Raw genomic sequence first — 26,715 nt, 5'->3', positions numbered from 1 at the left:
TGGAGCAGGGTGCTTGTGGGTTTGATTCCCACGTTGGGGCAGGGTGCTTGTGGGTTTGATCCCCACATTGGAGCAGGGTGCTTGTGGGTTTGATTCCCATGTTGGAGCAGGGTGCTTGTGGGTTTGTTTCCCACATTGGAGCAGGGTGCTTTTGGGTTTGATTCCCACTTGGCTACATACACTCCATTAGCAGGTGGTAACATTGAGTGGATGTGGATCACAGCTGATTGAGGGTTGTTTTGATTTGTCTCTCCAGTGGTGAACGAGGATGGCCAGCCGCTGATAGAGGGGAAACTGAAGGAGAAGCAGGTTCGCTGGAAGTTCATCAAACGCTGGAAGACTCGCTACTTCACCCTGGCAGGAAACCAGCTCCTCTTCCGGAAGGGAAAATCAGTATGTATCCCTTTCACACTTAGACTTTAGCTGTTCAAGTCAAATGTCCCCTCAGGAACAATAAAGTATATCATATCATATACAAAGTGGCATAAAGTACTTGAGTATAAATACTTTCAAGTACTATTTAAGTAGTTTTGGGGGGTATTTGAACTTGACTTTACTATTTATATTTTTGACAACTTTTACTTTTACTTCACTACATTCCTAAACAATATTATGTACTTTTTAATCCATGCATTTTCCTTGACACCCAAAAGTACTCGTTACATTTAGTAGGACAGGAAAATGCCTCTGATCTGGCAGACTCACTAAACACACATGCTTCATTTGTAAATTATGTCTGAGTGTTGAAGTGTGCCCCTGGCTATCAGTAATGATGTCTGAGTGTAGGACTGTGCCCCTGGCTATCTTTAATGATGTCTGAGTGTTGGAGTGTGCCCCTGGCTATCAGTAATGATGTCTGAGTGTTGGAGTGTGCCCCTGGCTATCTGTAATGATGTCTGAGTGTTGGAGTGTGCCCCTGGCTATCTGTAATGATGTCTGAGTGTTGGAGTGTGTCCCTGGCTATCTGTAAATAATGTCTGAGTGTTGGAGTGTGCCCCTGGTTATCTGTAATGATGTCTGCGTGTTGGAGTGTGTCCCTGGCTATCTGTAAATAATGTCTGAGTGTTGGAGTGTGTCCCTGACTATCTGTAATGATGTCTGAGTGTTCGAGTGTGTCCCTGGCTATCTGTAATGATGTCTGAGTGTTGGAGTGTGTCCCTGGCTATCTGTAGTAATGTCTGAGTGTTGGAGTGTGCCCCTGGCTATCAGTAATGATGTCTGAGTGTTGGAGTGTGCCCCTGGCTATCAGTAATGATGTCTGAGTGTTGGAGTGTGTCCCTGGCTATCTGTAATGATGTCTGAGTGTTGGAGTGTGACCCTGGCTATCTGTAATGATGTCTGAGTGTTGGAGTGTGTCCCTGGCTATCTGTAGTAATGTCTGAGTGTTGGAGTGTTCCCCTGGCTATCTGTAATAATGTCTGAGTGTTGGAGTGTGCCCCTGGCTATCTGTAATGATGTCTGAGTGTTGGAGTGTGTCCCTGGCTATCTGTAAATAATGTCTGAGTGTTGGAGTGTGCCCCTGGCTATCAGTAATGATGTCTGAGTGTTGGAGTGTGTCCCTGGCTATCTGTAATGATGTCTGAGTGTTGGAGTGTGCCCCTGGCTATCAGTAATGATGTCTGAGTGTTGGAGTGTGTCCCTGGCTATCTGTAATTATGTCTGAGTGTTGGAGTGTGCCCCTGGCTATCAGTAATGATGTCTGAGTGTTGGAGTGTGTCCCTGGCTATCTGTAGTAATGTCTGAGTGTTGGAGTGTTCCCCTGGCTATCTGTAATAATGTCTGAGTGTTGGAGTGTGCCCCTGGCTATCTGTAATGATGTCTGAGTGTTGGAGTGTGTCCCTGGCTATCTGTAAATAATGTCTGAGTGTTGGAGTGTGCCCCTGGCTATCAGTAATGATGTGTCCCTGGCTATCTGTAATGATGTCTGAGTGTTGGAGTGTGTCCCTGGCTATCTGTAGTAATGTCTTAGAGTTGGAGTGTGCCCCTGGCTATCTGTAATGATGTCTGAGTGTTGGAGTGTGCCCCTGGCTATCTGTACTAATGTCTGAGTGTTGGAGTGTGCCCCTGGCTATCTGTAGTAATGTCTGAGTGTTGGAGTGTGTCCCTGGCTATCTGTAGTAATGTCTGAGTGTTGGAGTGTGCCCCTGGCTATCAGTAATGATGTCTGCGTGTTGGAGTGTGCCCCTGGCTATCTGTAATGATGTCTGAGTGTTGGAGTGTGCCCCTGGCTATCTGTAATGATGTCTGAGTGTTGGAGTGTGTCCCTGGCTATCTGTAAATAATGTCTGAGTGTTGGAGTGTGCCCCTGGCTATCTGTAATGATGTCTGCGTGTTGGAGTGTGTCCCTGGCTATCTGTAAATAATGTCTGAGTGTTGGAGTGTGTCCCTGGCTATCTGTAATGATGTCTGAGTGTTGGAGTGTGTCCCTGGCTATCTGTAATGATGTCTGAGTGTTGGAGTGTGTCCCTGGCTATCAGTAATGATGTCTGAGTGTTGGAGTGTGCCCCTGGCTATCTGTAATGATGTCTGAGTGTTGGAGTGTGCCCCTGGCTATCAGTAATTATGTCTGGGTGTTGGAGTGTGCCCCTGGCTATCAGTAATGATGTCTGGGTGTTGGAGTGTGCCCCTGGCTATCTGTAATGATGTCTGAGTGTTGGACTGTGCCCCTGGCTATCAGTAATGATGTCTGCGTGTTGGAGTGTGCCCCTGGCTATCAGTAATGATGTCTGAGTGTTGGAGTGTGCCCCTGGCTATCAGTAATGATGTCTGAGTGTTGGAGTGTGCCCCTGGCTATCTGTAATGATGTCTGGGTGTTGGAGTGTGCCCCTGGCTATCTGTAATAATGTCTGAGTGTTGGAGTGTGCCCCTGGCTATCAGTAATGATGTCTGGGTGTTGGAGTGTGCCCCTGGCTATCAGTAATGATGTCTGAGTGTTGGAGTGTGCCCCTGGCTATCAGTAATGATGTCTGGGTGTTGGAGTGTGCCCCTGGCTATCTGTAGTAATGTCTGAGTGTTGGAGTGTGTCCCTGGCTATCTGTAATGATGTCTGAGTGTTGGAGTGTGTCCCTGGCTATCTGTAATAATGTCTGAGTGTTGGAGTGTGTCCCTGGCTATCTGTAGTAATGTCTGAGTGTTGGAGTGTGCCCCTGGCTATCTGTAATGATGTCTGAGTGTTGGAGTGTGTCCCTGGCTATCTGAAATGATGTCTGAGTGTTGGAGTGTGTCCCTGGCTATCTGTAATGATGTCTGAGTGTTGGAGTGTTCCCCTGGCTATCTGTAATGATGTCTGAGTGTTGGAGTGTGCCCCTGGCTATCTGTAATGATGTCTGAGTGTTGGAGTGTGCCCCTGGCTATCTGTAGTAATGTCTGAGTGTTGGAGTGTGCCCCTGGCTATCTGTAATGATGTCTGAGTGTTGGAGTGTGCCCCTGGCTATCTGTAATGATGTCTGAGTGTTGGAGTGTGCCCCTGGCTATCTGTAGTAATGTCTGAGTGTTGGAGTGTGACCCTGGCTATCTGTAATGATGTCTGAGTGTTGGAGTGTGACCCTGGCTATCTGTAGTAATGTCTGAGTGTTGGAGTGTGCCCCTGGCTATCTGTAATGATGTCTGAGTGTTGGAGTGTGACCCTGGCTATCTGTAATGATGTCTGAGTGTTGGAGTGTGACCCTGGCTATCTGTAATGATGTCTGAGTGTTGGAGTGTTCCCCTGGCTATCAGTAATGATGTCTGCGTGTTGCAGTGTGTCCCTGGCTATCTGTAAATAATGTCTGAGTGTTGGAGTGTGCCCCTGGCTATCTGTAATGATGTCTGAGTGTTGGAGTGTGTCCCTGGCTATCTGTAATGATGTCTGAGTGTTGGAGTGTGTCCCTGGCTATCTGTAATGATGTCTGAGTGTTGGAGTGTGTCCCTGGCTATCTGTAATGATGTCTGAGTGTTGGAGTGTGTCCCTGGCTATCTGTAATGATGTCTGAGTGTTGGAGTGTGCCCCTGGCTATCTGTAAATAATGTCTGAGTGTTGGAGTGTGCCCCTGGCTATCTGTAATGATGTCTGAGTGTTGGAGTGTGTCCCTGGCTATCTGTAATGATGTCTGAGTGTTGGAGTGTGTCCCTGGCTATCAGTAATGATGTCTGAGTGTTGGAGTGTGTCCCTGGCTATCTGTAATGATGTCTGAGTGTTGGAGTGTGTCCCTGGCTATCTGTAATGATGTCTGAGTGTTGGAGTGTGCCCCTGGCTATCTGTAATGATGTCTGAGTGTTGGAGTGTGTCCCTGGCTATCTGTAATGATGTCTGAGTGTTGGAGTGTGCCCCTGGCTATCTGTAATGATGTCTGAGTGTTGGAGTGTGTCCCTGGCTATCAGTAATGATGTCTGAGTGTTGGAGTGTGCCCCTGGCTATCTGTAATGATGTCTGAGTGTTGGAGTGTGCCCCTGGCTATCTGTAATGATGTCTGAGTGTTGGAGTGTGTCCCTGGCTATCTGTAAATAATGTCTGAGTGTTGGAGTGTGCCCCTGGCTATCAGTAATGATGTGTCCCTGGCTATCTGTAATGATGTCTGAGTGTTGGAGTGTGTCCCTGGCTATCTGTAGTAATGTCTTAGAGTTGGAGTGTGCCCCTGGCTATCAGTAATGATGTCTGAGTGTTGGAGTGTGCCCCTGGCTATCTGTAGTAATGTCTGAGTGTTGGAGTGTGCCCCTGGCTATCTGTAGTAATGTATGAGTGTTGGAGTGTGTCCCTGGCTATCTGTAGTAATGTCTGAGTGTTGGAGTGTGCCCCTGGCTATCAGTAATGATGTCTGAGTGTTGGAGTGTGCCCCTGGCTATCTGTAATGATGTCTGAGTGTTGGAGTGTGCCCCTGGCTATCTGTAATGATGTCTGAGTGTTGGAGTGTGTCCCTGGCTATCTGTAAATAATGTCTGAGTGTTGGAGTGTGCCCCTGGCTATCTGTAATGATGTCTGCGTGTTGGAGTGTGTCCCTGGCTATCTGTAAATAATGTCTGAGTGTTGGAGTGTGTCCCTGGCTATCTGTAATGATGTCTGAGTGTTGGAGTGTGTCCCTGGCTATCTGTAATGATGTCTGAGTGTTGGAGTGTGTCCCTGGCTATCAGTAATGATGTCTGAGTGTTGGAGTGTGCCCCTGGCTATCTGTAATGATGTCTGAGTGTTGGAGTGTGCCCCTGGCTATCAGTAATGATGTCTGGGTGTTGGAGTGTGCCCCTGGCTATCAGTAATGATGTCTGGGTGTTGGAGTGTGCCCCTGGCTATCTGTAATGATGTCTGAGTGTTGGACTGTGCCCCTAGCTATCAGTAATGATGTCTGAGTGTTGGAGTGTGCCCCTGGCTATCAGTAATGATGTCTGGGTGTTGGAGTGTGCCCCTGGCTATCAGTAATGATGTCTGAGTGTTGAAGTGTGCCCCTGGCTATCAGTAATGATGTCTGAGTGTTGAAGTGTGCCCCTGGCTATCAGTAATGATGTCTGGGTGTTGGAGTGTGCCCCTGGCTATCAGTAATGATGTCTGAGTGTTGGAGTGTGCCCCTGGCTATCAGTAATGATGTCTGGGTGTTGGAGTGTGCCCCTGGCTATCTGTAGTAATGTCTGAGTGTTGGAGTGTGTCCCTGGCTATCTGTAATGATGTCTGAGTGTTGGAGTGTGTCCCTGGCTATCTGTAATAATGTCTGAGTGTTGGAGTGTGTCCCTGGCTATCTGTAGTAATGTCTGAGTGTTGGAGTGTGCCCCTGGCTATCTGTAATGATGTCTGAGTGTTGGAGTGTGTCCCTGGCTATCTGCAATGATGTCTGAGTGTTGGAGTGTGTCCCTGGCTATCTGTAATGATGTCTGAGTGTTGGAGTGTTCCCCTGGCTATCTGTAATGATGTCTGAGTGTTGGAGTGTGCCCCTGGCTATCTGTAATGATGTCTGAGTGTTGGAGTGTGCCCCTGGCTATCTGTAGTAATGTCTGAGTGTTGGAGTGTGCCCCTGGCTATCTGTAATGATGTCTGAGTGTTGGAGTGTGCCCCTGGCTATCTGTAATGATGTCTGAGTGTTGGAGTGTGCCCCTGGCTATCTGTAGTAATGTCTGAGTGTTGGAGTGTGACCCTGGCTATCTGTAATGATGTCTGAGTGTTGGAGTGTGACCCTGGCTATCTGTAGTAATGTCTGAGTGTTGGAGTGTGCCCCTGGCTATCTGTAATGATGTCTGAGTGTTGGAGTGTGACCCTGGCTATCTGTAATGATGTCTGAGTGTTGGAGTGTGACCCTGGCTATCTGTAATGATGTCTGAGTGTTGGAGTGTTCCCCTGGCTATCAGTAATGATGTCTGCGTGTTGCAGTGTGTCCCTGGCTATCTGTAAATAATGTCTGAGTGTTGGAGTGTGCCCCTGGCTATCTGTAATGATGTCTGAGTGTTGGAGTGTGTCCCTGGCTATCTGTAATGATGTCTGAGTGTTGGAGTGTGTCCCTGGCTATCTGTAATGATGTCTGAGTGTTGGAGTGTGTCCCTGGCTATCTGTAATGATGTCTGAGTGTTGGAGTGTGTCCCTGGCTATCTGTAATGATGTCTGAGTGTTGGAGTGTGTCCCTGGCTATCTGTAATGATGTCTGAGTGTTGGAGTGTGTCCCCTGGCTATCTGTAATGATGTCTGAGTGTTGGAGTGTGTCCCTGGCTATCTGTAATGATGTCTGAGTGTTGGAGTGTGTCCCTGGCTATCTGTAATGATGTCTGAGTGTTGGAGTGTGTCCCTGGCTATCTGTAATGATGTCTGAGTGTTGGAGTGTGTCCCTGGCTATCTGTAATGATGTCTGAGTGTTGGAGTGTGTCCCTGGCTATCTGTAATGATGTCTGAGTGTTGGAGTGTGCCCCTGGCTATCTGTAATGATGTCTGAGTGTTGGAGTGTGTCCCTGGCTATCTGTAATGATGTCTGAGTGTTGGAGTGTGCCCCTGGCTATCTGTAATGATGTCTGAGTGTTGGAGTGTGTCCCTGGCTATCTGTAATGATGTCTGAGTGTTGGAGTGTGCCCCTGGCTATCTGTAATGATGTCTGAGTGTTGGAGTGTGTCCCTGGCTATCTGTAATGATGTCTGAGTGTTGGAGTGTGTCCCTGGCTATCAGTAATGATGTCTGAGTGTTGGAGTGTGCCCCTGGCTATCTGTAATGATGTCTGAGTGTTGGAGTGTGCCCCTGGCTATCTGTAATGATGTCTGAGTGTTGGAGTGTGCCCCTGGCTATCAGTAATGATGTCTGAGTGTTGGAGTGTGTCCCTGGCTATCTGTAAATGATGTCTGAGTGTTGGAGTGTGTCCCTGGCTATCTGTAATGATGTCTGAGTGTTGGAGTGTGTCCCTGGCTATCATGTAATGATGTCTGAGTGTTGGAGTGTGTCCCTGGCTATCTGTAAATGATGTCTGAGTGTTGGAGTGTGTCCCTGGCTATCTGTAATGATGTCTGAGTGTTGGAGTGTGTCCCTGGCTATCTGTAAATGATGTCTGAGTGTTGGAGTGTGTCCCTGGCTATCTGTAAATGATGTCTGAGTGTTGGAGTGTGTCCCTGGCTATCTGTAATGATGTCTGAGTGTTGGAGTGTGTCCCTGGCTATCTGTAAATGATGTCTGAGTGTTGGAGTGTGTCCCTGGCTATCAGTAATGATGTCTGAGTGTTGGAGTGTGTCCCTGGCTATCTGTAAATGATGTCTGAGTGTTGGAGTGTGTCCCTGGCTATCTGTAAATGATGTCTGAGTGTTGGAGTGTGTCCCTGGCTATCTGTAATGATGTCTGAGTGTTGGAGTGTGTCCCTGGCTATCTGTAAATGATGTCTGAGTGTTGGAGTGTGTCCCTGGCTATCTGTAAATGATGTCTGAGTGTTGGAGTGTGCCCCTGGCTATCTGTAATGATGTCTGAGTGTTGGAGTGTGTCCCTGGCTATCTGTAAATGATGTCTGAGTGTTGGAGTGTGTCCCTGGCTATCTGTAAATAATGTCTGAGTGTTGGAGTGTGCCCCTGGCTATCTGTAATGATGTCTGAGTGTTGGAGTGTGCCCCTGCCTATCTGTAATGATGTCTGAGTGTTGGAGTGTGCCCCTGCCTATCTGTAATAATGTCTGAGTGTTGGAGTGTGCCCCTGCCTATCTGTAATAATGTCTGAGTGTTGGAGTGTGCCCCTGTCTATCTGTAATGATGTCTGAGTGTTGGAGTGTGCCCCTGGCTATCTGTAATGATGTCTGAGTGTTGGAGTGTGTCCCTGGCTATCTGTAATGATGTCTGAGTGTTGGAGTGTGTCCCTGGCTATCAGTAATGATGTCTGAGTGTTGGGGTGTGTCCCTGGCTATCAGTAATGATGTCTGAGTGGTGGAGTGTGTCCCTGGCTATCAGTAATGATGTCTGAGTGTTGGAGTGTGTCCCTGGCTATCTGTAATGATGTCTGAGTGGTGGAGTGTGTCCCTGGCTATCAGTAATGATGTCTGAGTGTTGGAGTGTGTCCCTGGCTATCAGTAATGATGTCTGAGTGGTGGAGTGTGTCCCTGGCTATCTGTAATGATGTCTGAGTGTTGGAGTGTGTCCCTGGCTATCTGTAATGATGTCTGAGTGGTGGAGTGTGTCCCTGGCTATCAGTAATGATGTCTGAGTGTTGGAGTGTGCCCCTGGCTATCTGTAATGATGTCTGAGTGTTGGAGTGTGCCCCTGGCTATCTGTAATGATGTCTGAGTGTTGGAGTGTTCCCCTGGCTATCTGTAATAATGTCTGAATGTTGGAGTGTGACCCTGGCTATCTGTAATGATGTCTGAGTGTTGGAGTGTGTCCCTGGCTATCTGTAATGATGTCTGAGTGTTGGAGTGTGCCCCTGGCTATCTGTAATAATGTCTGAGTGTTGGAGTGTGTCCCTGGCTATCTGTAATGATGTCTGAGTGTTGGAGTGTGTCCCTGGCTATCTGTAATGATGTCTGAGTGTTGGAGTGTGCCCCTGGCTATCTGTAATGATGTCTGAGTGTTGGAGTGTGTCTCTGGCTATCTGTAATGATGTCTGAGTGTTGGAGTGTGTCCCTGGCTATCTGTAATGATGTCTGAGTGTTGGAGTGTGTCCCTGGCTATCTGTAATGATGTCTGAGTGTTGGAGTGTGTCCCTGGCTATCAGTAATGATGTCTGAGTGTTGGAGTGTGTCCCTGGCTATCTGTAATGATGTCTGAGTGTTGGAGTGTGCCCCTGGCTATCTGTAATAATGTCTGAGTGTTGGAGTGTGCCCCTGGCTATCTGTAATGATGTCTGAGTGTTGGAGTGTGCCCCTGGCTATCTGTAATAATGTCTGAGTGTTGGAGTGTGCCCCTGGCTATCTGTAATGATGTCTGAGTGTTGGAGTGTGTCCCTGGCTATCTGTAATAATGTCTGAGTGTTGGAGTGTGTCCCTGGCTATCAGTAGATTTTTAAAACAATTAAATGGTGCCGTCTACTTTGCTTTTACTTTTGATACTTAAGTATATTTAGAACCAAACACTTTTAGATTTTACTCTGTAACTTTCATTTTTACTTGAGTAACTTTCTATTAAGGTATCTATACTTTTACTCAAGTATGACAATTGGGTACTTTTTCCACCACTGCATATACACATGGGAACACTTCAAATAGACCCTTACGTAGACAGAAATCATTTTCAAAGCACACACGTACACATTTACATCCCTCCAAGGAGGGCACAAACAAACTAGTCACTGGACTCCCTGTCATTATGTGTTTTCCTTTTCTACTTTTTAATTGAATCATGATGTGATGTTGGGTGAAACAGTGGAGTCCCCATCTCGTGACAAGGCCTAATTTCTATCTGGGGAATCCACTAGAGATGATTGTAATAACTTTGGCCCCAGTATTGAGCGTTAGTAGAAGACATACTATGAGTTATACGTTTGGCCCGCTATTAATCAATGGGTGACGCCCAGGATCAGAGTATGATGCTGCAACTTCTTGAGTCATTCTCCCTTTAATAACTGTCATTCCCTTTAATAGCTCAGTCATTCCCTTTAATACCTAGGTCATTCTTCCCTTTAATAGCTGTCATTCCCTTTAACAACGCAGTCATTCCCTTTAATACCTAGGTCATTCTTCCCTTTAATAGCTGTCATTCCCTTTAACAACGCAGTCATTCCCTTTAATACCTCAGTCATTCTTCCCTGTAATAACTGTCATTCCCTTTAATAACTCAGTCATTCTTCCCAGTAATAACTCAGCCATTCTTCCCTGTAATAACTCAGTCATTCTTCCCTTTATTAACTGTCATTCCCTTTAATAACTGTCATTCCCTTTAACAACTCAGTCATTCCCTTTAATACCTCAGTCATTCTTTCCTTTAATAACTCAGTCATTCCCTTTAATAGCTGTCATTCCTTTTAATAGCTCAGTCATTCTTCCCTGTAATAGCTGTCATTCCCTTTAATACCTCAGTCATTCTTCCCTGTAATAGCTGTCATTCCCTTTAATAGCTCAGTCATTCTTCCCTGTAATAGCTGTCATTCCCTTTAATCGCTCAGTCATTCTTCCCTGTAATAGCTGTCATTCCCTTTAATAGCTCAGTCATTCTTCCCTGTAATAGCTGTCATTCCCTTTAATAGCTCAGTCATTCTTCCCTGTTATAGCTGTCATTCCCTTTAATAGCTCAGTCATTCTTCCCTGTAATAGCTGTCATTCCCTTTAATACCTCAGTCATTCCCTTTAATACCTCAGTCATTCTTCCCTGTGATAGCTGTCATTCCCTTTAATACCTCAGTCATTCTTCCCTGTGATAGCTGTCATTCCCTTTAATAACTCAGTCATTCCCTTTAATACCTCAGTCATTCTTCCCTGTAATAGCTGTCATTCCCTTTAATAACTCAGTCATTCCCTTTAATACCTCAGTCATTCTTCCCTGTAATAGCTGTCATTCCCTTTAATACCTCAGTCATTCCCTTTAATAACTCAGTCATTCTTCCCTGTGATAGCTGTCATTCCCTTTAATACCTCAGTCATTCCCTTTAATACCTCAGTCATTCTTCCCTGTAATAGCTGTCATTCCCTTTAATACCTCAGTCATTCCCTTTAATACCTCAGTCATTCTTCCCTGTAATAGCTGTCATTCCCTTTAATACCTCAGTCATTCCCTTTAATACCTCAGTCATTCTTCCGTGTAATAACTCAGTCATTCCCTTTAATAACTCAGTCATTCTTCCCTGTAATAGCTGTCATTCCCTTTAATACCTCAGTCATTCTTCCCTGTAATAACTCAGTCATTCCCTTTAATAGCTCAGTCATTCTTCCCTGTAATACCTCAGTCATTCTTCCCTTTAATATCTCAGTTTGTGTGTGTGTGTGTGTGTTCATGCATGATGTTGTGTGTGTGTGTGTGTGTGTGTGTGTGTGTGTGTGTGTGTGTGTGTGTGTGTGTGTGTGTGTGTGTGTGTGTGTGTGTGTGTGTGTGAAGACGAGGAAGCTCTCCACTGTGTTTTAACGATACAAATCCCTCCTAATCAGTGTTTGATTCTGACTTACTTTGAGGCAGAACTTGGTTTAAGGTCATTGGACTTGACAGCAGAAATAATTATTGTGCAAAGGAAAAAGTGTTGCCTAATCAGAACCATTGAGAAAACAGGACCGTAAAACAATGTGTTGAGGTCACGTAGTCATCAGAAAGCCCATGAGTCATCATCATGTGCCAAACACACCTTTATTATGATGGAAAAACACACAGTGCTCATTCAACTTCAGCCACAAGGTAATTAGAGCTGATCTGTTGTATCATGCTGTTGGTGTGTGTGTAGTGTTGGTGTGTGTGTGTAGTGTTGGTGTGTGGGTAGTGTTGGTGTGTGTAGTGTTGGTGTGTGTAGTGTTGGTGTGTGTAGTGTTGGTGTGTGTAGTGTTGGTGTGTGTAGTGTTGGGGTGTGTGTGTGTAGTGTTGGGGTGTGTGTGTGTAGTGTTGGTGTGTGTGTGTAGTGTTGGTGTGTGTAGTGTTGGTGTGTGTAGTGTTGGTGTGTGTAGTGTTGGGGTGTGTGTGTGTAGTGTTGGTGTGTGTGTAGTGTTGGTGTGTGTAGTGTTGGGGTGTGTGTGTGTGTGTGTGGTGTGTGTGTCATTGAGAAGTGATTAGGTGAGAGAGCTTATTGTTAGTCAATGTTGTTAAACAGGACACACAGAGAGAGAGAGAGAAACCATTAAACAGGACTCAGAGAGAGAGAGAGAGAGGGAGAGAGAGAGAGAGAGAGAGAGAGAGACCATTAAACAGGACACAGAGAGAAACCCTAATCTATACCCTATACTATACCCCTAACGTATACCCCCCAAACCTATACCCTACCTTATACCCTAATATATACCACTAAACTATACCCCTAACCTTTACCCTAACCTATACCACTAAACTATACCCCTAACCTATACGACTAATATATACCCCTAAACTATACCGTAACTTATACCCCTAACCTATACCCATAACCTATACCCCTAACCTATACCCTTACCTATACACCTAAACTATACCCCTAACCTATACCCCTAACATATACCCCCCTAACCTATACCCTAACCTATACCACTAAACTATACCCCTAAACTATACCGTAACCTATACCCCTAACCTATACCCTAACCTATACCACTAAACTATACCCCTAAACTATACCCCTTACCTATACCCCTAACCTATACCCTAACCTATACCACTAACCTATACCCCTAACCTATACCATAACCTATACCACTAAACTATACCCCTAACCTATACCAACCCTAACCTATACCCCTAACCTATACCCTAACATATACCACTAAACTATACCCCTAAACTATACAGTAACCTATACCCCTAACCTATACCCCTAACCTATACCCTAACCTATACCACTAAACTATACCCCTAAACTATACCGTAACCTATACCCCTAACCTATACCCTAACCTATTCCCCTGACCTATACGCCTAACCTATACCCCTAACCTATACCCCTAACCTATACTCTAACCTATACCACTAAACTATACCCCTAACCTATACCCTAACCTATTCCCCTGACCTATTCCCCTGACCTATACCCCTAACCTATACCCCTAACCTATACTCTAACCTGTACCACTAAACTATACCCCTAGCCTATACCCTAACCTATTCCCTTAACCTATTCCCCTGACCTATACCCCTAACCTATATCCCTAACCTATACTCTAACCTATACAACTAAACTATACCCCTAGCCTATACCCTAACCTATTCCCTTAACCTATTCCCCTGACCTATACCCCTAACCTATATCCCTAACCTATACTCTAACCTATACCACTAAACTATACCCCTAACCTATATCCCTAACCTATACTCTAACCTATTCCCCTGACCTATACCCCTAACCTATATCCCTAACCTATACTCTAACCTATACCACTAAACTATACCCCTAACCTATATCCCTAACCTATACTCTAACCTATACCCCTAACCTATACCCTAACCTATACTCTAGCCTATACCCCTAACCTATATCCCTAACCTATACTCTAGCCTATACCCCTAATCTATACCCTAACCTATATCCCTAACCTATACCCCTGACCTATACCCCTAACCTATATCCCTAACCTATACTCTAGCCTATACCCCTAAACCTATACCACTAAACTATACCCCTAACCTATACCCCTAAACTATATCCCTAACCTATACTCTAACCTATTCCCCTGACCTATTCCCCTGACCTATACCCCTAACCTATATCCCTAACCTATACTCTAACCTATACCACTAAACTATACCCCTAACCTATATCCCTAACCTATACTCTAACCTATACCCCTAACCTATACCCTAACCTATACTCTAGCCTATACCCCTAACCTATATCCCTAACCTATACTCTAGCCTATACCCCTAACCTATACCCTAACCTATATCCCTAACCTATACCCCTGACCTATACCCCTAACCTATATCCCTAACCTATACTCTAGCCTATACCCCTAAACCTATACCACTAAACTATACCCCTAACCTATACCCCTAAACTATATCCCTAACCTATACTCTAACCTATTCCCCTGACCTATACCCCTAACCTATATCCCTAACCTATACTCTAACCTATACCACTAAACTATACCCCTAACCTATATCCCTAACCTATACTCTAACCTATACCCCTAACCTATACCCTAACCTATACTCTAGCCTATACCCCTAACCTATATCCCTAACCTATACTCTAGCCTATACCCCTAACCTATACCCTAACCTATATCCCTAACCTATACCCCTGACCTATACCCCTAACCTATATCCCTAACCTATACTCTAGCCTATACCCCTAAACCTATACCACTAAACTATACCCCTAACCTATACCCCTAAACTATATCCCTAACCTATACTCTAGCCTATACCCCTAACCTATACCCTTAACTATACCCCTAACCTATACCCCTAACCTATACCCTTAACCCATACCCTAAACAATACCCCTAACCTATACCCCTAAACTATATCCCTAACCTATACTCTAGCCTATACCCCTAACCTATACCCCTAACCTATACCCTTAACTATATCCCTAACCTATACCCCTAACCTATACCCTTAACCCATACCCTAAACTATACCCCTAACCTGTACCCTAACCTATACCCCTAACCTATACCCTAACCTATACCCCTAGCCTATACCCTTAACCTATACCCCTAATTTATACCCTAACCTATACCACTAGGCACTTCTGTTGGTCTGAAAGGATTTGATACAGTTTGTATCATAACTAAGCAATATGGTTCTGATCCACAGAGGGTGGGTGTGGAACTTGACCATGTGGTCTGTTGGTTTCTTGACCGTTTTGACTTGTACACTACTGCTGGTTGTTGACCTTGGCCACCATCACTGGTCATCAGATGTTGGCATTTCCTGTAATCTCTTTTGTTCCCGGGTTCTGTCTGCCACTTTCCAACCTCACTGATGATTCCAGAATCCTTTGTCTTTCCCAAAAACGGTCCTCCTTATTGGTACCAGACAGAATCTGCTGCCAAACTACCTCAAGGTCCTCTTCTTGGCAAGGCAACTCATCCTGTGTGTGTTGCTTTGTTGAATGAGAGAGAGAGAGAGAGAGAGAGAGAGAGAGAGAGAGAGAGAGAGAGAGAGAGAGAGAGAGAGAGAGAGAGAGAGAGAGAGAGAGAGAGAGAGAGAGAGAGAGAGAGAGAGAGAGAGAGAGAGAGAGAGAGAGAGAGAGAGAGAGAGAGAGAGAGAGAGAGAGAGAGAGAGAGAGAGAGAGAGAGAGAGAGAGAGAGAGACCAGGGTGGAAAAGTGAACAGATCTTCTGAGGACTTTCTGACTTCTTCAATTCAAAACTCTGCTTTGTATTCCCCAGGCTTTGACAAATATTGAGACATTGGGGAACAAATGTAAATGGTTGAAAGGATAAGTGAAATTGAGCTCTCTTGCCCAAGACAATCTACATTGTAATTTAACCAACAGTTCCTCCCTCACCACAGCTGTTTAAAGCCACAAATTGGACCCTCTCTTTGTCTCTTGTTTTCTCAACTCAATCTTACCGTGCCAATGACTCAGTTCCATATCAACCCCTAACCTATACCCCTAACCTATACCCCTAACCTATACCCCTAACCTATACCCCTAAACTATACCCTAACCTATACCCCTAACCTATACCCTAACCTATACCCTAACCTTTACCCAACCCTATACCCCTACCCTATACCCTAATCTATACCCCTAACTTATACCCTAACTTATACCCCTAACCTATACCCCTGACCTATACCCTAAACTATACCCTAACCTATCCCTTAACGTATACCCCTAACCTATACCCCTAATTTGACCTATACCCCTGACCTATACCCCTAACCTATACCCTAACCTATACCCCTAACCTATACCCCTAACCTATACACCTAACCTATACCCCTAACCTATACCACTAGGCGCTTCTGTTGGTCTGAAAGGATTTTATGCAGTTTGTATCATAACTAAGCAATATGCTTTTGATCCACAGAGGATGGAACAGAGCTTAGCCATGTGTTCTGTTGGTTTCTTGACCTTTTGACCTGTACACTACTGCTGGTTGTTGACATTGGCCACCATCACTGGTCATCAGATGTTGGCATTTCCTGTAATCTCTTTTGTTCCCGGGTTCTGTCTGCCACTGTCCAACCCCACTGATGATTCCAGAATCCTTTGTCTTTCCCAAAAACGGTCCTCCTAATTGGGACCAGACAGAATTTGCTGCCAAACTACCTCAAGGTCCTCTTCTTGGCAAGGCAACTCATCCTGTGTGTGTTGCTTTGTTGAATGAAAGAGAGAGAGAGAGAGAGAGAGAGAGAGAGAGAGAGAGAGAGAGAGAGAGAGAGAGAGAGAGAGAGAGAGAGAGAGAGAGAGAGCAAAAGAGAAAGAGAGAGCGAGAGAGAGCGCAAGAGAGAGAGAGAACAAGAAAGAGAGAGAGCGTGAGAGAGAGACAGCGAGAGAGAGAGACAGCGAGAGAGACAGCGAGAGAGACAGCGAGAGAGACAGCAATCGAGAGAGAGAAGGAGCGAAAGAGAGAGGGAGCGAGAGAGAGAGGGAGCGAGAGAGAGAGGGAGCGAGAGAGAGAGGGAGCGAGAGAGCGAGAGAGAGAGAGAGAGCGAGAGAGAGAGAGAGAGAGAGAGCGAGAGAGAGCGAGAGAGAGTGAGAGAGTGAGAGAGAGATAGAGAGAGAGAGAGAAAACGGGAGAGAGAGAGAGCGAGAGAGAGAGAGCGTGAGAGAGAGAGAGAGCGGGAGAGAGAGAGAGAGTGCGAGAGAGTGAGAGAGAGAGATAGAGAGAGAGAGAGAGAGAGAGCGGGAGAGAGAGAGTGAGAGAGAGAGCGAGAGAGAGAGAGCGTGAGAGAGAGAGAGAGAGGGAGAGAGCGGGAGAGAGAGAGAGAGAGAGAGAGAGAGAGAGAGAGAGAACTGCTCATAATAAGCCACCTCAGTGCAACCTCACCCCTGTTCCATTTCAGCCGCTTGCCCCTTTACCTAACCGCTTCCCCAAAGTCGAGCCATAAAATACTGTTTTTATTGAACCGATCCTTAGGACACACATGCAATAGGAACTAGAGGACGTGGCGAGGGGCCGAAATGGAACAGGGCCAAGGAGTATATTGAGTTCTCCTTTAACCTGTGTGAGAATACATGAGTAGCTTAACCACTGTAGCTAACAGAAGGCCCTCCACACAGACAGCCAGGGAGGTAATGATGTGGGCAAGTCTATGGAGATTAACGCTTGCCATCACACACACAGCACACACACATACAACACACGCAGACTACAGAACTATGGCTGACTAGAGGGGTCTAAGGATGTTAGTATAGGTCTATGGAGAATAGCATATAGCCTAGCGCTCGCTATGTGAACTTATGATCCCTAAGGATTTGGCTGTGGTGTATCACACATATACACACATACACACACACACACACACACACACACACTTACCCACACACACACACACACACACTTACCCACACACACACACATACACACATACACATTCCACCTACACAAGTCAGAAAGATGTAGCTGTCCTAAGGGGTAGAACATTAGAGGAAGTGCTTATGGGCTGAAGGATTTCATTTCCTCCCTTATATAAGGACGAAGACAGTAAAACACCCTCTTGTCTTACTGCATACATGTGCAGCTTACAGCAATGGATCTTTGCAAGAGGACCATAAAAGTTGATGTTTTGTGCTAATTTACTGTTGTAACAAATCCGAGCAACATTTTACTTTGTCACTGAAATATTTGGCATCAAGCAACACATCGCCTATAACAGCCCCAAGGCAGCTGTTCAACATTATACAATGGGTGGGTCTAATCCTGAATGCTGATTGGTTAAAAGCGCATTCCAGCCGATGTCTATTCCACAAGTTACCACTGGCTAAATCTATGATGTTAAAATGTCTATTTACTCTGTTCCATCTGACTGCGCAATCCACTGTCTCATCAGCCCAGCCAGGCAATTTATAAACTTGACATCCACTATAAAAAGCATCTAGACATTATCTCACATTTCTTTTAGACTAACATTTATTTTTCAACAGCAGAGATTTATATAAACCTTGCTGTCTGTATCTCCGACATTTGCAACATTGTTTCAATATTCAAATTCGATCTCCAGCTGTCCAATAGTAATGAACGTGTCAGGAGTCGGGACGAGACAGACAGGCAGCGTTTCTCAGCCAGTCAAAATCATGAATCAGCTGGCATCATTTTTATGGAAAACGTAAAACGAAATGAATTGCAGCTAGTTTGCAGTCTTTCCAGCTTCAGTGTTTGAAGTGATTGTGTTATCTGTGTTGTTGGCTAGCTCCTCTGAACAACAGTGTCCTGATGAGAGAGCACATTTTCTATGCCAGGTGAAATCACGCCTCATTAGCTCATTGTGAAATTAATTTAGGAGAATATAACACATTACACACTGTTAAAAGATAATACAAAACATATTTTTTCATCATCTTTGAAATGCAAGAGAAAGGACACAATGTATTATTCCAGTTTAGGCGCAATTTAGGCCATTAGATGGCAGTGTATGTGCAAAGTTTTAGACTGATCCAATGAACCATTGCATTTCTGTTCAAAGTGTTCTATCAATTCTACCCAAATGTGCCTAATTGGTTTATTGATAAATTTTCAAGTTCATAACAGTGCACTCTCCTCAAACAATAGCATACTGTTCTTTCACTGTAATAGCTACTGTAAATTGGACAGTGCAGTTAGATTAACAAGAATTCAAGCTTTCTGCCTATATTAGATATGTCTATGTCCTGGGAAATGTATTTGTTACTTACAACCTCATGCTAATCCCATTAGCGCACGTTAGCTCAACCATCCCGTGGGGGGAGGGGGGACATCGATCCTGTAGAGGTTTTTAAACAAATGCATATGCAGCTACTGTTGTAATTATTTTTGATGTTTGACATGATTGTAAGTTAGCCTTTACTGCTCAGGCGTTCCGCCAGCGGAACTCCTCCCACATTCCACTGAAAAGGCAGAGCGCGAAATTCAAAATATATTTTTTAGAAATATTTAACTTTCACACATTAACAAGTCCAATACAGCAAATGAAAGGTACACATCTTGTGAATCCAGCCAACATGTCCGATTTTTAAAATGTTTTACAGCGAAAACAGCACGTATATTTATGTTAGCTCACCACCAAATACAAAAAAGGACAGACATTTTTCACAGCACAGGTAGCATGCACAAAAAGCCAACCTAACTAACCAAGAACCAACCAAACTAACCAACAAACAACTTCATCAGATGACAGTCTTATAACATGTTATTCAATAAATCTATGTTTTGTTCGAAAAATGTGCATATTTGAGGTATAAATCAGTTTTACATTGCAGCTACCATCACAGCTACCGTCAAAAATAGCACCGAAGCAGCCAGAGTAATTATAGAGACCAACGTGGAATACCTAAATACTCATCATAAAACATTTCTGAAAAATGCATCGTGTACAGCAAATGAAAGACAAGCATCTTGTGAATCCAGCCAATATTTCAGATTTTTTAAGTGTTTTACAGCGAAAACACAATATAGCATTATATTAGCTTACTACAATAGCCTACCACACTACCGCATTCATTCATCAAGGCACGTTAGCGATAGCAATAGGCACGTTAGCGTTAGTGAATAAACCAGCAAAAGATATTAATTTTCACTAACCTTCATAAACCTTCCTCAGATGACAGTCCTATAACATCAGGTTATACATACACTTATGTTTTGTTCGAAAATGTGCATATTTAGAGCTGAAATCAGTGGTTATCCATTATGCTAACGTAGCTTCTTTTTCCCAGAATGTGCGGATATTTCTATTAGATTCTCACCTATTCTGACCAAATAGCTATTCATAAACATTACAAAAAAATACATGTTGTATAGGAAATGATAGATACACTAGTTCTTAATGCAATCGCAGTGTTAGAATTCTAAAAATATCTTCATTACGACATAAGGCTTATGTTATAGCGAGAGAGTGGCCAAAACCTGGGCGCAAAACTACTAGTACACAGTTCGACAGATATATGAAATAGCATCACAAAATGGGTCCTATTTTTGGTGATCTTCCATCAGAATGTTGGACAAGGGGTCCTTTGTCCAGAACAGTCGTTGTTTGGATTTAGAACATCGTTTTTCCCTCTTGAATTAGCAAGCACACTGGCCAAGTGGCGCGAAGCTCTCCATCGTCAACAAACACAGACAACGCAACACGCCTAACGTCCCGAAAAAATTTCAATAATCTAATAAAACTATATTGAAAAAACATACTTTACGATGATATTGTGACATGTATCAAATAAAATCAAAGCCGGAGATAGTAGTCGCCTATAACGACAGCTTTTCAGAAGGCAATTCCAGGTCCATCTTCGCGCTTTCCAGAAAACAGGAAATGGATGACTCGTCGTGCCAAGAGGATTTATTCCACCTCAGACCAAGATAAACACTTCATTTCTTCTCTCACTTCCTCTTGACATCTAGGGGAAGGTGTATGACGTGCATGTATACTCATACGTATCATGCCCATTTATAGGCAGGCCCTTGAACAGAGCATCATTTTCAGACTTTCCACTTCCTGGTCAGAAAGTGTGCTGCCAAATGAGTTCTGTTTTACTCACAGACAAAATTCAAACGGTTTTAGAAACTAGAGAGTGTTTTCTATCCAATAGTAATAATAATATGCATATTGTACGAGCAAGAATAGAGTACGAGGCCGTTTAAATTGGGCACGATTTTCCCCCAAAGTGAAAATAGCACCCTCTGTCCTCAACAGGTTTTAACTAGCAAGCAAGGGATAAGAACATTGCCAGCCAGTATGACAATGGAACATTTAGGATGAACGACTGGGTCGCGTCCATAGATACACAACAAAAAGACTGAACGACTAGGTCGCGTATCTGGCAACTGAACCAATAGAACGAACAACCATCCTGCTTGTGTAGCAACCCTAGATTTGTGTCGGGACTATATCCTGTGGAAGGATGAAATAGTATGAATAAATTAATCAAAATAAAGTTTTTAATGAAAATATGTCAATCGTTATTTGAAAATGTTGGTAACCCGTTGTATAAAAGTGATAATGCCCGATAAACCGGTGTTTGGAGGATATATTGGCACGGTTTGCCGTCTTGGGCCTAACAACACCCGTGCCAATATATCCTCCAAACACCGGGTTATTGGGCATTATCACCTAAGTAGAAGATGGTAGTCACAATATCACAATGTTAAATGGTAATATTATAAATGTGCCTCTGGGGAAACTGTCAGGGTTTACGTGTGTCCCTTTCCATTCCAAAAAAGGCCATTCATCATGTTTAGGGGACTTCACGAGGCCTGTCATCATGTTTAGGGGACTTCACGAGGCCTGTCATCATGTTTAGGGGACTTCACGAGGCCTGTCATCATGTTTAGGGGACTTCACGAGGCCTGTCATCATGTTTAGGGGACTTCACGAGGCCTGTCATCATGTTTAGGGGACTTCACGAGGCCTGTCATCATGTTTAGGGGACTTCACGAGGCCTGTCATCATGTTTAGGGGACTTCACGAGGCCTGTCATCATGTTTAGGGGACTTCACGAGGCCTGTCATTATATTTAGGGGACTTCACGAGGCCTGTCATCATATTTAGGGGACTTCATGAGGCCTGTCATCATGTGTAGGGGACTTCACAAGGCCTGTCATCATATTTAGGGGACTTCACAAGGCCTGTCATCATGTTTAGGGGACTTCACAAGGCCTGTCATCATGTTTAGGGGACTTCACGAGGCCTGTCATCATGTTTAGGGGACTTCACGAGGCCTGTCATCATGTTTAGGGGACTTCACGAGGCCTGTCATCATGTGTAGTGGTAATAGTGAAACGACTTCACGAGGCCTGTCATCATGTGTAATGGTGATAGTGAAATGACACCACGAGGCCTGTCATCATGTGTAGTGGTAATAGTGAAACGACTTCACGAGGCCTGTCATCATGTGTAGTGGTAATAGTGAAACGACATCACGAGGCCTGTCATCATGTGTAGTGGTAATAGTGAAACGACTTCACGAGGCCTGTCATCATGTGTAGTGGTAATAGTGAAACGACATCACGAGGCCTGTCATCATGTGTAATGGTAATAGTGAAACGACATCACGAGGCCTGTCATCATGTGTAGTGGTAATAGTGAAATGACATCACGAGGCCTGTCATCATGTGTAGTGGTAATAGTGAAATGACATCACGAGGCCTGTCATCATGTGTAGTGGTAATAGTGAAACGACATCACGAGGCATGTCATCATGTGTAGTGGTAATAGTGAAACGACATCACGAGGCCTGTCATCATGTGTAGTGGTAATAGTGAAACGACTTCACGAGGCCTGTCATCATGTGTAGTGGTAATAGTGAAACGACATCACGAGGCATGTCATCATGTGTAGTGGTAATAGTGAAACGACATCACGAGGCCTGTCATCATGTGTAGTGGTAATAGTGAAACGACTTCACGAGGCCTGTCATCATGTGTAATGGTGATAGTGAAACGACATCACGAGGCCTGTCATCATGTGTAGTGGTAATAGTGAAACGACATCACGAGGCCTGTCATCATGTGTAGTGGTAATAGTGAAACGACATCACGAGGCCTGTCATCATGTGTAGTGGTGATAGTGAAACGACATCACGAGGCCTGTCATCATGTGTAATGGTAATAGTGAAACGACATCACGAGGCCTGTCATCATGTGTAGTGGTAATAGTGAAATGACATCACGAGGCCTGTCATCATGTGTAATAGTGAAACGACATCACGAGGCCTGTCATCATGTGTAGTGGTAATAGTGAAATGACATCACGAGGCCTGTCATCATGTGTAGTGGTAATAGTGAAACGACATCACGAGGCCTGTCATCATGTGTAATGGTAATAGTGAAACGACATCACGAGGCCTGTCATCATGTGTAGTGGTAATAGTGAAACGACATCACGAGGCCTGTCATCATGTGTAATGGTAATAGTGAAACGACATCACGAGGCCTGTCATCATGTGTAATGGTAATAGTGAAATGACATCACGAGGCCTGTCATCATGTGTAGTGGTAATAGTGAAACGACATCACGAGGCCTGTCATCATGTGTAGTGGTAATAGTGAAACGACATCACGAGGCCTGTCATCATGTGTAATAGTGAAACGACATCACGAGGCCTGTCATCATGTGTAGTGGTAATAGTGAAATGACATCACGAGGCCTGTCATCATGTGTAGTGGTAATAGTGAAACGACATCACGAGGCCTGTCATCATGTGTAATGGTAATAGTGAAACGACATCACGAGGCCTGTCATCATGTGTAGTGGTAATAGTGAAACGACATCACGAGGCCTGTCATCATGTGTAATGGTAATAGTGAAACGACATCACGAGGCCTGTCATCATGTGTAATGGTAATAGTGAAATGACATCACGAGGCCTGTCATCATGTGTAGTGGTAATAGTGAAATGACATCAATAGAATTGGATGGCTGCTCCAAAAGTTGCATGTATCACTATTTATTAATGTATAGCTTGTCCTGTCTCCTACAGAAGGACGAGCTAGACGGCAGCACCATCGAGCTGAGCAAAGTGCAGAGCGTCAAGGTGGGGGAACTTAAAGTACATTCATGTAACAACAATTCATACCCTTTGTCCACTTCTGATAACCCTCTCATCTGTCTGACTGGCTGTGGCTGTATGTGTGTGTGTGTGTGTGTGTGTGTGTGTGTGTGTGTGTGTGTGTGTGTGTGTGTGTGTGTGTGTGTGTGTGTGTGTGTGTGTGTGTGTGTGTGTGTGTGTGTGTGTGCGTGCGTGCGTGCGTGCGTGCGTGCGTGCGTGCGTGCGTGCGTGCGTGCGTGCGTGCGTGCGTGCGTGCGTGCGTGCGTGCGTGCGTGCGTGCGTGCGTGCGTGCGTGCGTGCGTGCGTGCGTGCGTGCGTGCGTGCGTGTGTGTGCGTGTGTCCAGGTGGTGGCTAAGAAGCGGCGTGAACGGGGTCTCCCTCGGGCTTTTGAGATCTTCACGGACAGTAAGACTTACGTCCTGAAGGCTCGTGATGAGAAGCATGCTGAGGAGTGGCTCCAGTGTATTAATGTTGCCGTGGCCCAGGCCAGAGAGAGAGAGAACAGAGAGGCCACCACCTACCTGTGACCTTATGACCTGGAAGATATTCTACTGTGACCCGTTCCTGACCCAGAAACACAACACACAGCCCCGTACTACTGTACCATCTACTAACAACAGTCCTGTAATGTCCACTGTTTCTGATCATATGACAGTCCTGTGATGTCCACTGTTTCTGATCATCTGACAGTCCTGTGATGTCCACTGTTTCTGATCATATGACAGTCCTGTGATGTCCACTGTTTCTGATCATATGACAGTCCTGTGATGTCCACTGTTTCTGATCATATGACAGTCCTGTGATGTCCACTGTTTCTGATCATATGACAGTCCTGTGATGTCCATTGTTTCTGATCATATGACAGTCCTGTGATGTCCACTGTTTCTGATCATATGACAGTCCTGTGATGTCCACTGTTTCTGATCATATGACAGTCCTGTGATGTCCACTGTTTCTGATCATATGACAGTCCTGTGATGTCCACTGTTTCTGATCATATGACAGTCCTGTGATGTCCACTGTTTCTGATCATATGACAGTCCTGTGATGTCCACGGTTTCTGATCATATGACAGTCCTGTGATGTCCACTGTTTCTGATCATATGACAGTCCTGTGATGTCCACTGTTTCTGATCATATGACAGTCCTGTGATGTCCATTGTTTCTGATCATATGACAGTCCTGTGATGTCCACTGTTTCTGATCATATGACAGTCCTGTGATGTCCACTGTTTCTGATCATATGACAGTCCTGTGATGTCCACTGTTTCTGATCATATGACAGTCCTGTGATGTCCACGGTTTCTGATCATATGACAGTCCTGTGATGTCCACTGTTTCTGATCATATGACAGTCCTGTGATGTCCACGGTTTCTGATCATATGACAGTCCTGTGATGTCCACTGTTTCTGATCATATGACAGTCCTGTGATGTCCACTGTTTCTGATCATATGACAGTCCTGTGATGTCCACGGTTTCTGATCATATGACAGTCCTGTGATGTCCACTGTTTCTGATCATATGACAGTCCTGTGATGTCCACTGTTTCTGATCATATGACAGTCCTGTGATGTCCACGGTTTCTGATCATATGACAGTCCTGTGATGTCCACTGTTTCTGATCATATGACAGTCCTGTGATGTCCACTGTTTCTGATCATATGACAGTCCTGTGATGTCCACTGTTTCTGATCATATGACAGTCCTGTGATGTCCACTGTTTCTGATCATATGACAGTCCTGTGATGTCCACTGTTTCTGATCATATGACAGTCCTGTGATGTCCACTGTTTCTGATCATATGACAGTCCTGTGATGTCCACGGTTTCTGATCATATGACAGTCCTGTGATGTCCACTGTTTCTGATCATATGACAGTCCTGTGATGTCCACTGTTTCTGATCATATGACAGTCCTGTGATGTCCATTGTTTCTGATCATATGACAGTCCTGTGATGTCCACTGTTTCTGATCATATGACAGTCCTGTGATGTCCACTGTTTCTGATCATATGACAGTCCTGTGATGTCCACTGTTTCTGATCATATGACAGTCCTGTGATGTCCACGGTTTCTGATCATATGACAGTCCTGTGATGTCCACTGTTTCTGATCATATGACAGTCCTGTGATGTCCACGGTTTCTGATCATATGACAGTCCTGTGATGTCCACTGTTTCTGATCATATGACAGTCCTGTGATGTCCACTGTTTCTGATCATATGACAGTCCTGTGATGTCCACGGTTTCTGATCATATGACAGTCCTGTGATGTCCACTGTTTCTGATCATATGACAGTCCTGTGATGTCCACTGTTTCTGATCATATGACAGTCCTGTGATGTCCACGGTTTCTGATCATATGACAGTCCTGTGATGTCCACTGTTTCTGATCATATGACAGTCCTGTGATGTCCACTGTTTCTGATCATATGACAGTCCTGTGATGTCCACTGTTTCTGATTATCATATCTGCCAGCTGTGGGGCAGCTGAGACTGATATCCAGACATCATTGTCAGCATTTTGGAGAGTCTATCTATATACATTTATAAAGGCTATTGTTTCAGTATTTAAAAGCATGACCTTCTATTTCCAGCAAAAGCAATCGACATACTAAACCTAGCAATAAGAGCTCGATATGAACAGCATTATGGAACTATCTTGGCCCGGACAGTGAAGATTAAGAAGCCCTAATGGACAGCAGATGAGAACGTTCTACAACAAACAAACAAACAAGAGTTAGTGGCATTAGCATTTGAGCAGTAGAATGTATTAATATTCCGTCATTTCAAAAAGACCCAGTGGTGTTATATAGTGAGTTCCAAAAGTATTGAGAAAGTTACCAACGCACAAATATCATAACCCCAAGACGTGCTCATTATCAACGCACAAATATCATAACCCCAAGACGTGCTCATTATCACCGCACAAATATCATAACCCCAAGACGTGCTCATTATCAACGCACAAATATCATAACCCCAAGACATGCTAACCTCTCACCATTACAATAACAGTGGAGGTTAGAATTTTTGGAGGGGGTATGATATTTGTACATCTGTAAC

At 44.5% G+C, this 26,715-nt stretch overlaps 1 long non-coding RNA gene across 1 annotated transcript; it reads left to right on the top strand.

The window, feature by feature from the left end:
- LOC120028806 lies at window positions 1–26,715 on the top strand. Its single transcript, XR_005473534.1, has 3 exons — window positions 1–393; window positions 23,580–23,633; window positions 23,993–26,715. It is a non-coding gene; the product is annotated as an uncharacterized LOC120028806 (long non-coding RNA).

The sequence above is a fragment of the Salvelinus namaycush genome, chromosome 34 (assembly GCF_016432855.1).
Source record: "Salvelinus namaycush isolate Seneca chromosome 34, SaNama_1.0, whole genome shotgun sequence".
Taxonomy (NCBI): domain Eukaryota; kingdom Metazoa; phylum Chordata; class Actinopteri; order Salmoniformes; family Salmonidae; genus Salvelinus; species Salvelinus namaycush.
Note: the sequence above shows the minus strand (reverse complement) of the source record. Positions and strands in the feature narration are given on the sequence as shown.